Consider the following 13715-nt stretch of genomic DNA (forward strand, 5'->3'; position numbering starts at 1 on the left):
TCCAGCACCCATACCACCCAGCCCCAGCACTAGTCACTGTCTCCCCAGATAAGCTCATGCAACAAATATAAGTACCCATTTTTTAAAAATTAATTGCTATTATTATTAATTTATTTAAGCATTTTAATGACTTGTATTTATCTATTCAGTTATGTCCTCCTGGCAGGCATCTCAGGAATGCTCACATTACTAACACAGTAGAATTTATTTACTTATTTATTCATATATTCATTTATTTAATTTTGTATTTCTCCTGCACAAAACCCAAATCAGGGATGTGGCTTGAACTTGTGGCTGCTGGTACCACTAGGGTACCACAGACTATTGCTCTAATACACCAGTTATTTAATAGCAGCTTTAGCAATCCATTCTAAATGCTACCTGTTGAAAATGCTGAAGATACTCTGACAGGATACCCCCAAGGAGAAAGATTGCAGAGCTAGCTTTTTTATTCCCTGTTCAATTCACTACAGAGATAGAAATAGCTTCATGTTTGCTGAATTTTACCATAAAGTTTATGTGATGAAGTCCAAACTACTCCCCTCTAAGGGTTTTGCTAAGTTGTTTGAATGGAGAGACAAGAAAATTCAGGAAATACTTCTATATCAGACCCTATCACCATTCATCTCCCCAAGCACCTTCGTCCCTACCCTGTTCCTCTTTCTATGCTGTGAGAGGGCTGCATCCCTCAGCATGTCCAGAGAACCCTCTTGCCCTTTCTTCTGCCCAATCAACATGCAAGAAAGCAGTACAAGTTTTAGACAAATTTGGGCAGCAACCCACACAGCTAGCAAAAATGACATGGAAGCAATAAGAAACTATTTAAACAGTCACTAGGAAGTTAAAGCAAACTTAAACGAAACTTTAGTGGGGAAAAAAAAAAAGAAACAAACAAAAACCAACCCAAGAGCTAAATAAAGCATGGAGAAAGAAGGAAGAAAGCAAACATTTGGGAAGCATATTAAGTTAGCTTGTTTGGGTGAGGCTGCACGGCAACAGACTCAGCTTTGCTCCTGAGCTCTCCGAAAAACAGGATTGTAACAACCACATACTTGCCAAATCCTGCACAGATAACAGCTGTTAGGGACACTCCTTTACTCAAAGTGGAGCCAAGATCCGAGATCTGTTGAAAGGTAACACATTTATCTACTTCTGTATAAGAGAAATGCACAAATAAGCTCCTCTAACTGCGCTGTTGCTGAAGGTGGAATATTTATAAACTAATCATGAGGCATTTCCTGGTGAAAGGTCCTTCCCAGTTGAAAAGTGGGAGAGTTAGGTTAGGTTATGTGAAGGTGATGTGAAGTCCTTGTTGGACTAGCTAAGCCAAGCTGGAACAACCAAGTACAGCAGGACCCAGCAAAAGTTCATCTCTTAAATAAGGGCAGGTGAACATAAGGGATTCTCTTTAGAGTGTAAAAGCAGGAGTGAATGGTTGATTGAGGAAGCCTGAGTTTTACTTTAATTTTATGTAAGGACACTGTGTAAAGCAACTATTTTAACAAGGAATTAGATCTGAGTTTTCTGACTTATGTGGATTAAAGTCATATAAAGAAGCTAGAATCCTTTCTAATGAGGTTTTTTTTTTTGGTACCATCACTTATAATAGACAAAGCTTTTGTGATTGTACTTTAAATACTATAATTCAATTTCTTCCTTTCATTACTTAAAAACTGAACTTGGATCCCTATATTGTTTTCTGAGGCTGACTTTCCTGTAGGCAAGTATTGGTTTGCACTTAAAATGGATGGTTTGATATGGAGATTTTTTGTATGTGTTGGTATATAATGTGGAAGACAGATTTTAAGCCACTGAAGTACCTGTGTTTGGCTTAGCTTTTTGTGTTTAACAATTGGTGACGTCTAGTACCTTTCAGTTATAGGGGGGCAGGGGAGAGACAGAAGGGTTGAAATAAGTAAACTAAAACCATGATCCAAGGGTCTTAAAGGATCTTTGAGCCTGTTTTAAGATATGATTTTTTTTCTTTTTTCTAGAATGTTTGAATTCTATCATATAACTATTTGATGTTTTTAATCATATCCTTCAACTGCTTAAATGATCGTTCTCCAGGGAACGAAAGTTTTAGAAGAGAAACTTAAAATTATATCAAATGTATTCATCATAAAATCTGCTAACCTGATTAGCTCTTTTGACTGTAATGACTCATGTGTCACTTGACAGAGACTAGTGCTTTGGATCCTCACTGGTAAAGCAGTACCCATGCAATTCCTGATGTGTCTGCCCAACCTAAGGAAACATGCATTAAATGTACAATGACCTATGTTGGTGATTAAGGAAGAGTGAATCCCTGCTATAATTTTTCCTCTCTTCTGTGGGTAAGGTCTATTTGATTATGGTAATGTTAGAGAAAAAGGACAGTTGCATAGCCTACTTTCCTAGAAAATGTGATGAAATAGATTCCATGTCAGTGGAAGAGAGAAGAATCATGCTTAGAGTAACTAAAGAAAAAGGCAAGGGCAATTCTGTTTTTTTTATGTTGATGTGGAAAACACGAGGACATGCTAACAAATATCTTTCTTATCTGGGTGACTGTGGTCACCCAGATATTGTTATTTATATGGTACAATGTCAGTGAAAGAAGTTATGGAGGTAGCACTGCCCCTAGTTCTGGACATCTCAGATGGTGCTTGTGACCTAGACCCATAGTTAGATATGGTAGGAACATCTCTGAAAGCTGTATTCCATCTTGGTCTAGTCAAAATATATTCTATTCCAGAAAGGGAAGGCATTGGGGTGGTAAAGCTGAGGGGACTGGCTATACATCCCTCTGAGCCAGACCTTGGATCTGTGTCCTCTACCACCTAGCTGTGTAGCTGGGCTGTGGACACCCTACTGTCCTGCTACTGGAACTGTGGAGCAGGGAAAAGTAAGTTTCAAAGAGTAGCTGTTGTTTTCTGGTCAGCTGAAGTTTTAGCACCTTTCTGGACTTCAGCTTGCTTAAGCTAGCTAAGCTGAGCAATAAGGATGCAACGACTGGGCACCTTATGTAGCTGCCAAAGGGGTAAGAAAAGAGATCAAATTTTCACAAAGAGTCGAGTAAAGGAGGGGTATAACTTTCTCCCCACTGACTGATACATCTCATGCAGATGTATTTGGTACCCTGTTGTATAAGGTAGTGCCCAATCCTGTATTTACTTAACCAGATACACCACATCAATGGCTTCTAAGTAGCATACCTTGAAAGACATGTTTCATGAGGAAAAAAAAAAAAAGGAAAAAAAAATGTATAACATGGATATTTGATTATTTAACACTTATAAGAGAAAATGTCTAAGCACTCAACTATTTACAATGCAATTTCATTATCTTTGCCTTTTTGAAGATTGTTTACATTTGAAAACTCATTGTTGTGTGTTTTTTTGCTCTTTTTTTTTTTTTTTCTTTTTTACTCCTGTGCCTTTCTGATCATAGGTATGTTTATCTGGATGGTAGCATATCAGACTGGTTGTTTATTGTGCAGGTGTTCTGCATGTGTGTTTTGAAGCCGTCATTTTTAAATAGCAGTTTTAAAGACTTCTCTTACTTCCTTTTAAATGTAACCATGTATAGACCTACATGACTTTGAGTAATTTATCCCATTATATCTGCAGGTTGTTGCTCTTCATTACTCAGGTTTTCAAGGATAAAGAACAAGCAGCTAAAATCAGAGTAACTGGATATGTTTCAGCTCTCTCTCTGGTGGTGAATGTAGAACAAATGATTAGTTACACTGCACTGTAGTTTAGTTCAGACCTTACGTTCAGTGCTAAAGTACTTTGTCTTAATTTAGACCTTGGGCATATAAGCACTTGAGCTTGTGTCTAGAATTACTTACATAAGTAAAGCTATTGACTTCAAAGTTATTGACTACCTGTATGAATAAAGTTCAGTTTTTTATAAGGTCAAAGTTCTGGAGCCATTTTTTCTTGACTGTGCAATAAAAGGAGGCTCAGAAAGCTGTGGCTTTTGTACCATTAGCAGATTTTTTAACTTTTTATTTTTCTCGTGGCTATGGGTCTACAATGAAAATAGCTTTTTATGTTGTTATTCTGGAGATGAACAGAAGAGCAAGGATATCTTTCCCTTCCAGAAATCTCACTCAGTGTGTTCAAGTTACTCAATTTTTTTAGTAGTCTTGTGAAGGTTCTCCTCTGCAGGCTTGGCGGTTTGAAGTAGTGAGGCCTGATCCAAACCTAGTCAAAGCCAGTAGAAAGGCTTTTCCCTCTTGTTTTTTTTTTTTAATATTTTTTTCTTTTTTTTTTCTTCTTTTTTTTTCTTTTTTTTTCTTTAGGGACTGTCTTCCGGGATAGACTGTGGTGCTTCCCATTCAAAATGACCATTTGGGCCTGGCCACCCAGCCAGTTTGTAACCTAGCAGACAGTACATCTATCCAAGCCATGACCAGCCAGTTTCTCCAAGAGGAGGCTCTGGGAAACAGTATGAAATGTCTTCCTAAAGTCCAAGTAAATAACATCCACACCCTTTCCCTCATTGACTCAGCAGGTCATCTTCTTTTAAAAGGAGATCAGGTTTGTCAGGTAGGCCTTACTTAAACTCATGCTGACTGGGTCTGATCACCAGGTTGTCCTGTTGATGCTATTTGATGACCTTCCTGGCACTGAGGTAGACGATAGGCCAGTAAATCCCCAGATCCTCATTTCTGCCTTTTTTGTAGATGGGCATCACATTTGCTAACTTTGAATCAACTGGGACATCCTCTGTTATCTGGGACTGCTGATAAATTATTGAAAGTGGCTTGGTGAGCACTTCTGCCAGTTCCTTCAGTACCCTTGGTTGTACCTCAAATGTCCTGGTTGCATTGCTGACAGCTACCATCAAAGCTGGGAGGACTCTAACAAGTGCTGACCCTGAGCCCTCGCACCTACAGTGTAAGCTGCAGACATCCCTCCCTCACAATTCCTACTCCATGCTCTTGGCAGACCACTTGACAGCAGGACCTCTGGGTCTGCCCCACTCCTCGTGTGTCCTTCTCACCTCCTAGACAGAGCCATCCCAGCACACAGAAGGTCGGGGAATGAGTGTGATGAGGACTGGCCACCACCAGTGGCTGGTGGAAGCTCTGCTGCAGAAGTCAAATCTGAAGAGAGAGAAGTTCCCCAAAAAACATTACAGGGCTGAAAGTTGTGGTCTTTCTTCAGGTGACAGTTGATGGGAGAGGCTTCAATACCTTGATGAAGGCCTGAGTTGGAGAAACCACCTTAGAAAACTGCCATAGACAGGCATGTGGGGTGGGGTGTTACGTACTGAGAGTGTGGAGGGCCTTGTACACTGTTGAGCCTGAAGGTGGTAAATGGAGCTTTGAACAGAACAAGGAGAATGCTGTAATTGAGATGAAAGAGACATTCTGAAATAAAAGAAAACAATTCTTCAAATAACCAGATAGTTGAAGGAGTGAAATGTTTGTCTGTAATGGGCTTGTCCAGTCCCTGAATTAAGAAAAAATCAATGTCTGAAGTGAGTGCCAAAAAATATAATAAGGAACAGGCAAAGCATTAATCGTCTTTATTAAACGATATTGAATGTCTACAGTCCTTACCAGCCCCAGCTATACTGGCTGCTGAACTAACACAGACTTACCCGCCGTAGCTCACAGGCGGGTTCACTGCCACAGCAGCATGAAAACTCAATGAAAAGACTACAAATACCTACAAGCACTACTTGGAAATGATTTAGTTTTCTTAGTCAAATCTCATCTTGAATCCATCACTTCATTTTCTTCATATCAATTACTTTCTCAAACAATAACGATGTTTTGCCATAGTAACTTGCTTACTCTGCAGCACAGACTAGCACTTTCTTCAGGATTTTTTTCCCTCTTGCAGGTGGTATTGCAGACACCCAATGCATATCCAAACTACCATGAGAACACAGGATGGCTGTTATAACCCTTTTTTTGGTCCCTTTTTTTTGGTTTGTTTGGTTGGTTGTTTCATTGCATGTTCTATTCCTGATTTTAAAGTAGTTGAGGAGGTCTCCAGCTTGAAGGAAGGAGGTTTTGTACTTCATTGAACCAGAAAGCTACAGGAATGATGAAGTCTATCTTTAGTGGGGCAATATCAGCTTTTTAGAGTCCCATCCTGCTTAGCTGCTGTCTGAAAAACTTTTTTTGTGAGAGCATCTTGCACACTAATCCTCTATCACCTGAGCATAAGATTGTAGCAGGGAAGCTTTTTCTTCTCTGAATGAAAATCTGATAGAAGTAGACAGGTGCATGGGCACCAGTGACAAGTTTACCACCTGAGAGGGACTGTGGCCTGTGCCCCTGAGGGACCAGAGCAGCAGGAAAGCCAGGAATCCTTACATGGCAGAAGACACTATCACACATACCAGCTCCTTTGCTGAATGTTGCCTCCTTCAATTCAGGAGTCTGGCTGGACTAAGTGTACCTACAGCAAAACCAAGAGACATGAAGCCTAAGTAAGGGGGAAGAGAGGTGTTTATGTTAGTGTCTTTTTGACTGTGTGTGTCAGTCATCTTCCCAACACCTAAATCAGTTATAAGACACTTGTGTTGACTGGCAGTAAATTACAAAAATTTTTCATCTCAGGACTAGGTTATAAAATGGCATGGGATGACTCTAAGAAGTCCATCTGAGGTATCTACTGTTATCCCACTCATCTTGATACGGGCTTTTTGAGCTGGTTGAGTTACCATGCATCAATTCAGAAGTAAAAACACATGGAAATGATAAGTACATAACAAGAACTCCTATTTCTTGTGTTTGTTCCCTTCTAGCAGCAATGAGTTTTTGCAGACATGAAGCTTTTTCCAGTAGTTAGTTTGCACATCACAGTTCTTATGGACTTAAGTTACATCAAAAGAAGGCCTGATATGTACTCCAGCATGGCTTGTTTTTGTGGGTTTTTCTTTTCTTTCATGTTTTGTTATAGCTGGGAAGAAAAACGAAACATTATTTTGTTAAATGTAGACTTTGTTCTTGTAGGATCACCACTTCCTTAATTTTATCAGTTATTCTTTAAACAGATATTTTTACAAAGAAATGGCCTTTTTGTTTTGTTTTCTTTTTTTTTTTTTTTTTTCTTGTATCCTCTTTTCTTAATGTCACTGTTCTGTGTGCCTGAGTCACCATCAAAGGCATAATGCTGTTCTGTAAATTTGTTTTCCCTTTTTTTCACATGAACTTCTGGGAAGCCGGAAAAGTACTTGGGCTAAGAACTTCTATAGTCCAGCACTTTGTTCAGTGCACAGGGAAAGGAGGGCAGGGAAGTACATAAGAGGTGGTTATGTGACACTTCATTCCTTGTATTTGAGTGCATGCCTGTAGAAACACTTCACAACACAACACTTGTAGCTGGCGGTAGTGGCTCAGTCATATGACTGTAATGCAATCATCCAAACAACACACTGGATCTGAATCCTCTAATCCCATACATGATAGCCTTCCCCTAATCCCCATAATGTTATTTATGCAACAGAGTTGTACTCTTTCCAAAACTCTCCGTTTTATATTATATGTTTTGTTGTTGTTGCTCTTTGTTTGTTTTTCCCCTGTGGCTTTCCATTCACAGATTGCAAACTGGAATAACTTGGCTTTAATGTCATTGGAAGGACTGAAGTGCTGCAAGTCTTGAGCAGTCTTGATGGTGTTTCTGGTCAGTTGTGTTTGCAGGAGCACACAGGAATGCCAGCTTTTCCAGTTCATCTCTGGTGTCTTTGAGGAAAGTGAAAGCAAATGACAGAAAGTGTAGCTCTAACATGGATGGTGGGCATATCTGAGACAAACTTACATGGTGCAAACTATGTTCATTTCTGTATATATGTCTCTTTGCAGAACTTCATCCCCACAGGATGCAGTAGAAGGTAAGAATTTACTAAGAGAGGCTTATAGCAGAAAGCTGGAGCAGTTAATGGAAAACAAATCTACAAAAGGGTTGCTAAATGGAGGAAAATATCCATGTTGGGAAGTCAATGAGCTGAAAGTAGTTAGGGGCTGGGGGTTCTGAGGGAATACACCACCCTTGCTCTTCCCTTGGCATTCAACAGTGGCTCTAGGTGAAGAGGAAGGTGTTAGACTAGATGGGCCCTTGCTCTGACTATAAAGCTCGTATAATCTAAATATCAGAAAAAATATTGCAAGTACATTCTCTACTGCCAGAACAATGTTGCTGTCTCTCGATATTTTGTCTTAAACACTGAATGAACAATTAGGGTGTCACATGCTTTGAGGGCTTGGTGAGAGAAACATCTCCTGATAATGGTGGAGAATGATGAATTTTTTCTCCTATACTCAAAAGCAGGTTGTTCCCTTAAAATGGATCTTCCTTTTCTATAACGGACTGCTTTCTGAAGGAAGAGGGGGAAGGAACTTTGATACAAGTGGTAGGTAGCAGGTGGATTCGTGTTACAAAGAGAAGTTCAGAAAGACAGTTCAGTGTGACAGTTCAGGCAGGTGTATGTAGAAATGCTGTCAGGCAAAGCTTAAGTCATACCAGGACCTATTATTCTTTAAATGATTTGATCTTGATATAAAATTGCTAAATTATCCCTTGGCTCTGGCTAAAAAAGGCATGACATGGGGCTAACAACCACAACTTGGGCTAAGAAGGTTCATTTAATTTAAATTTGGGTACACTGAGATAAGCTGTTTAAACACATAATTCTGGGAAATAGGACAACATTAACTTTCACCTTTTGAAAGGCTAATTATTGTATTATTTAGAGAACTGAATATATAACAAGGCTAAACAATGCTCAGGTGACCCAGTATTTGTTTGTTTGTTTGTTTTAATTAAATAGTGAAACTTCATAGCATAGGTAGTAGACTACTGTTGGAAAGTAGTAAAATAGCCTTTACTATAAAATTCATATTTGTGTACTTAAGGGGAAAATATTCTATAACATTTTCAAGGGTTCTTAATAGCAAAAGAGAATGTGTTTCATTTGATCGGCTGATATGACTCTTGCCCTCAATGGTCAGGTCCTAAACGTCAGCACGAACTCAAGGAGTTTGAGTTGAGTAGTTGAACTTTTTACCCCCAATGTCTTATGAGTAAAGTTGAGCTGACATATATAATTCCACAAGGAGACAATGGAAAACTGCGTAAAAACAGAAATGAGACTTAAGGGCTTAGAGCAGTAGAACTAGACACAGTACGAGCTGCTCTATAACTCTCTTGAGTTCCTATATTTCTTAGATTAAAATAGTGTCTTGTTCTGGCATAAATTCCAGCCTGTATATCTATGATGCAATGAAAAGGAGAGAAGAAATTCAGCTGTGAACGTAAACTGGAGAGTATGAAGAATACAGATATATTAGGGTTTATAAAAAATTTCTTGGTGTCTGAATAAAAACTGAGTAGGAGAGGATACCTCTTGTGCAAGAGGAGACTGTTCTACAAAAACTGGTTAAATTTATCACTTCATTTTTGGTCATTTATTTCAGTGAAAGCCCAAGGAGCTTTGAAACAAAGGGCTGAACTTGCAGGGGAATTTATAGCTTTTCACAAAATACATGATAGTAGTAGTGTCTTCCTTTGTTTCTTTGCACTTTTGTTTAAGAATGTCACTTAGACCACAAGAGATTAAGTCAGATCCCTTCCCTTTTCAAATTCGTCCTGAAGAAACCTAATTATAGGTCTGAAATTACAGGGCTAATGGGTATGCCAGGATGGTCTCTTTTGTATCTTGCTAAAAATATTGTGGCTTGTTGTTTTAGTCTTGTAACTAGAATATAACTTGAGGTCAAAGGGAATCTCAGAGTATTCATTTGGCTGGAACATTGATGGGGGTAGGAAGAGAAGAGAGATGGTTCTCAGTGTGCTGTTTTCCATAATGATTTATACAGCTCACAAAACTGTTGGGAATGTTTAGAAACAGAGTTTATTCCTCTCAATATTTCTTTTTTTGGTAATTGCGTATTAAATCCAAATCACATAGTTTGGACTTGCCTATTTTTGGTGAGAAATGATTTGCCAATCAATTTCTTTGTAATTTTTCTCCTGTACTGCCTGTAGCTTACCTTGGAAAACATATTGATCACTTTCTAAGCAGGGAAGTAACTACTGGGAGAGGTGAACAAATAAAATTCAAAGGTTGGATTTCTGTTCTCTAGAACTGCTCTGTCCTATGAGCTCTTTTGTTTAGAAGAAAATAATTAAGCTCTAACTCTCTTGAGTCTTGATCCCTCTCCATACAAGATGAGGTTAAGTATGTCTGTCTCACTTATTGGCTGCATAATTGCAATAATAGAAGTTTATAGATACATTTATTTAATCTGCATAAATTGTTGAGATTTTTTTCTTGTTCACTATAAGTGTTTCCAAATGTAAACTACTTGGAAAAATTGCAAACAAGTTTAAGCTTATTCCTGATGAGCAAAAGCAGCTGTCTGGGGAGTGGGTTGGTTCTCTTATTTCTAACTGTTGCTTACTGCAATAGTGAAATGGTTGTCTCTTCTAATGCTACATAACAGCGAACCTTATACTTTCTAGACCTATCATTCTATACTCGCTGGACTCTCCCCCACTAGTGTTCACTTGTATTGAATGTTGCTGGAAAAGACATCCAGTTTTTCCCTGGCAAAAATTTATCTGAACAAAATGTTTGTGGGATATACTTCCATTTCTGAATGCTGTCATTGTACTCCTTATATAAAGCCATGGCACTGATCTGTAGATCACAGTTGATGACTTTCAGACTTTCTCCTCTCAAATTGGTCTTAGCCAGCTGTATCCCATAAAAGGTATCTTGAACAGACATAAGTCTTATGCATCCTTGCACAGACTGCATGTAAGGCCAAATTGTTCTTTCACTTACCTACAATTCCATGTACTATGAAGCCAACATACTAATTGATGCACGAGCTTTTGAATTATTAGCAGCATTCTTCAGTTCTGCAAGCGGGATTTAAATATATCACTTGATGCTGGTTTAAGGATTGGAACTTGACTTTCAAGTCAAGAGCGAGTTTGCAGGGTTTTGAGTAAAACTAGTTAATTAAAGAGATCTTGAAAGAGATCTCGTGAATGTTTTCATCTGCCTGAATGTTGTTTCAGGGGTATTATGATTCACCAGAGTATTAATTATTGATGACCTTATAAGCAATTATTTGGTATGTATTACAAATTATTTATGAAAGTCTATAAAAAAAGTTAATGTTGAAGGGTGGTGGGGGCATACACTTAATCAACTAGTAATGTAACTGGGTCTGTTCAAACTCTCTGCTCAAAGATTTGAAATATTTTGCAAGTTAAAACTAGTCTAAACAAAATGGTGAATATTTACCAAGTAAGCATAACTGCAGAGATATTAGGACCTTTTTAAACTTACCAGGTACAGGAGAAGCTAGCTATTTTGGATCAAATAGTAATATTTGATGTAGATAATAATTTAAAAAAGAAATGGTGGAGCTCTCCATTACCAGGGGCATTATCGTATATGGTTTCCAGATTGCATCTTGCAGCTTCTGCCTCATACCAATTCTCTTATTTACGCAGTTGCAGATTTCATTTATGCTCAGATTTACAGGTGAAACTGATTGGCTTACTTTGGGCAACAATGTTGGTTTAAGCCTTGAAAGCAATAGCATGGATCAGACTGATGGTCTCTGCTGGTAGGGACAGAGACAGAATCTTAGGGAAGACTACAAGAAGCAGTGTGTTTGTGCACACAGAAAAGTTCATTTTCCTGTTCAGCCTAAGACATTTTCAGTCCAGGTCTGTACCTGTCATGTTATTTATTGATCGACCTAACCTCAAAGAAACCATCTCTTTCTGAAGCAATTCATACTTATGCCCTTTAGCCATTCTATTTGTACTTTGAGGAGATGCAAAACAAGCTGAAAATTTGGCACCAAGCTAAGTTTCAGCACTGAAGAGCCTGGACACATGTGAGAACTTCAAGGATTCTACAGATTGCTGAACAAAACAACTCTGCTTTCAAGCTTTTGTCTTGCTACTAAGAAGTGCTTGCCTGAGGAATAAACTGTAAAGCAACAGCCCCAAGTGACCTGTACCCTGCTTCTCTGCTGTGTTCCAGTGAGAATGGAAGCAAATATAAAGGGCTCTTTGGCGTTTTACATAAGGGGTTTCAAGGCATATATGCAGTGTTATCTTTACTGGCCTCAAACAAATCTAGCCTGTAAGATCACTCAGAAGTGTTAGTTATTCACCATCAACTTTGATTCAAATCTTGGTGCTCAGACTTTGAGGAAATGAACATTTACTTTGCATAGTTCAAAAGCAATTTTCAGTAGCATCACTACACTTCTACTGAACTCTTTCCAAAACCTCACTCTGAATTAATTATTGTACAGATAAATGGTTACTTGCTGGAAATTGGCTTGCTTATTTGCATCAAAGAGAAGAAATCAATTAAATAATTAACTGCTGTGTATTTGACAAGACATTATAGATAATTAGTTCTTTCATGAATATATAATTGATGTTATTTTTTTCATATTTTTTGTGACAAATAATGAAAAAAAATATGTACTTTTAAACTGAAACATAATTTAAGCTGTAAGCCTAGGTAGTGTGCACTGGAACAAATTTCCCACAATTTATGAAAAAAGATGTATGCTATATGCCTGACTTTAATGCACACAGATACATTTGAGGCCTGCAATGATTTTAATATTGTTGTTATTAATTTCAAGAAGTTTACTTCAGTAAGTTTTTTTTTTTTTCAGACAAAATTTTTCATTTTTTTATGAGATCAAGAAAATGCTGCTTGCTCCTCTCTACCTGTTCTTCCCACTGAGAGCTCTTTCAAACAAGATCCAGCTGAGATATATCTGTTATTTGTATTGCTATCTAGGATATCAAATTCTACAAATTACATTAATATCAAAAGCTATGCAAAGACAGATTTGTTTTACTCATGTGGTAGGAAAAGCTGCTCAGCTTCAGTACCAGAGATCTAGCAGCATGGCACCAGAGGCATTGTTAATTATGCTCCATAAGAAACTGCTTGTTGATAGTCACAACAGAAACATTACCAGGACAAGATAACAATCTGAAGAGGAGTTCTCTGCTCACCTTCTGTTGGGACTGAGTTCCAGGAAAAGGCTGGCAGGTTTGCTGGCCAGAGTATTTCAGAGAGCACGAATGCCTGCTGGGCTGCTGCAGACTACTAGACTCATTGTGTGCATGTTACCAAACAGCAATGAGCTGATTATTTATGTGTGCATGACCCTGAGTAGAGTTTGATTTTAATTGACAACCTGCATACTATTAAGCAAACAGAAGAGCATAAAAAACTTGCCAGAATGCAATTTTTCACAGAATCACAGAAAAATCTAGCAGTTATTCTTCCTCAATGCAAATGTATTCTGATTTCTAGAATGTGATTTCTACCTTATTTTATGCATTTTGAAACAAGTAATTCAGCTGATTTCCCTGGGTAATATTTCATATATTAGAATTTGAGTCCCTCAGTGATCTCAAACCATAAACAATGAATGGCCAGATACTTCTGAACTACTGCTTGTCCAGCTTCCTTTTCTCTGGCTCTTTTTAAGCACATACTTGCTAATAGTCTTCCACAAGGGTTATGCTTTTAGGCCAAAGTATGTGTATATATGTATATATATATATATACACATATATATGTATTATTTAAGAACTGAGCAGATTATTTTATTTTCATAAAATTTAAAGCAAAACACAACCCTGTTTTTCATGGGGATAAACCTGAGATCTTACCAAATGGAAGCAGAGTTCAGTTCAGTATGA

The 13715-nt window shown here is 38.1% G+C and overlaps 1 long non-coding RNA gene across 1 annotated transcript in view; it reads left to right on the top strand.

Annotated features, from left to right (window-relative positions):
* The first annotated feature begins 875 nt into the window (after positions 1–875).
* The window catches only part of LOC308194405, an 81832-nt gene continuing 68992 nt past the window's right edge, over positions 876–13715 (top strand). The window contains exon 1 of the long non-coding RNA XR_013950508.1: positions 876–1133. This is a non-coding gene — a long non-coding RNA (uncharacterized lncRNA). The remainder of the gene's footprint in view (positions 1134–13715) is intronic.

This window comes from Anser brachyrhynchus (genome assembly GCF_964034855.1).
Source record: "Anser brachyrhynchus genome assembly, chromosome: 4".
Taxonomy (NCBI): domain Eukaryota; kingdom Metazoa; phylum Chordata; class Aves; order Anseriformes; family Anatidae; genus Anser; species Anser brachyrhynchus.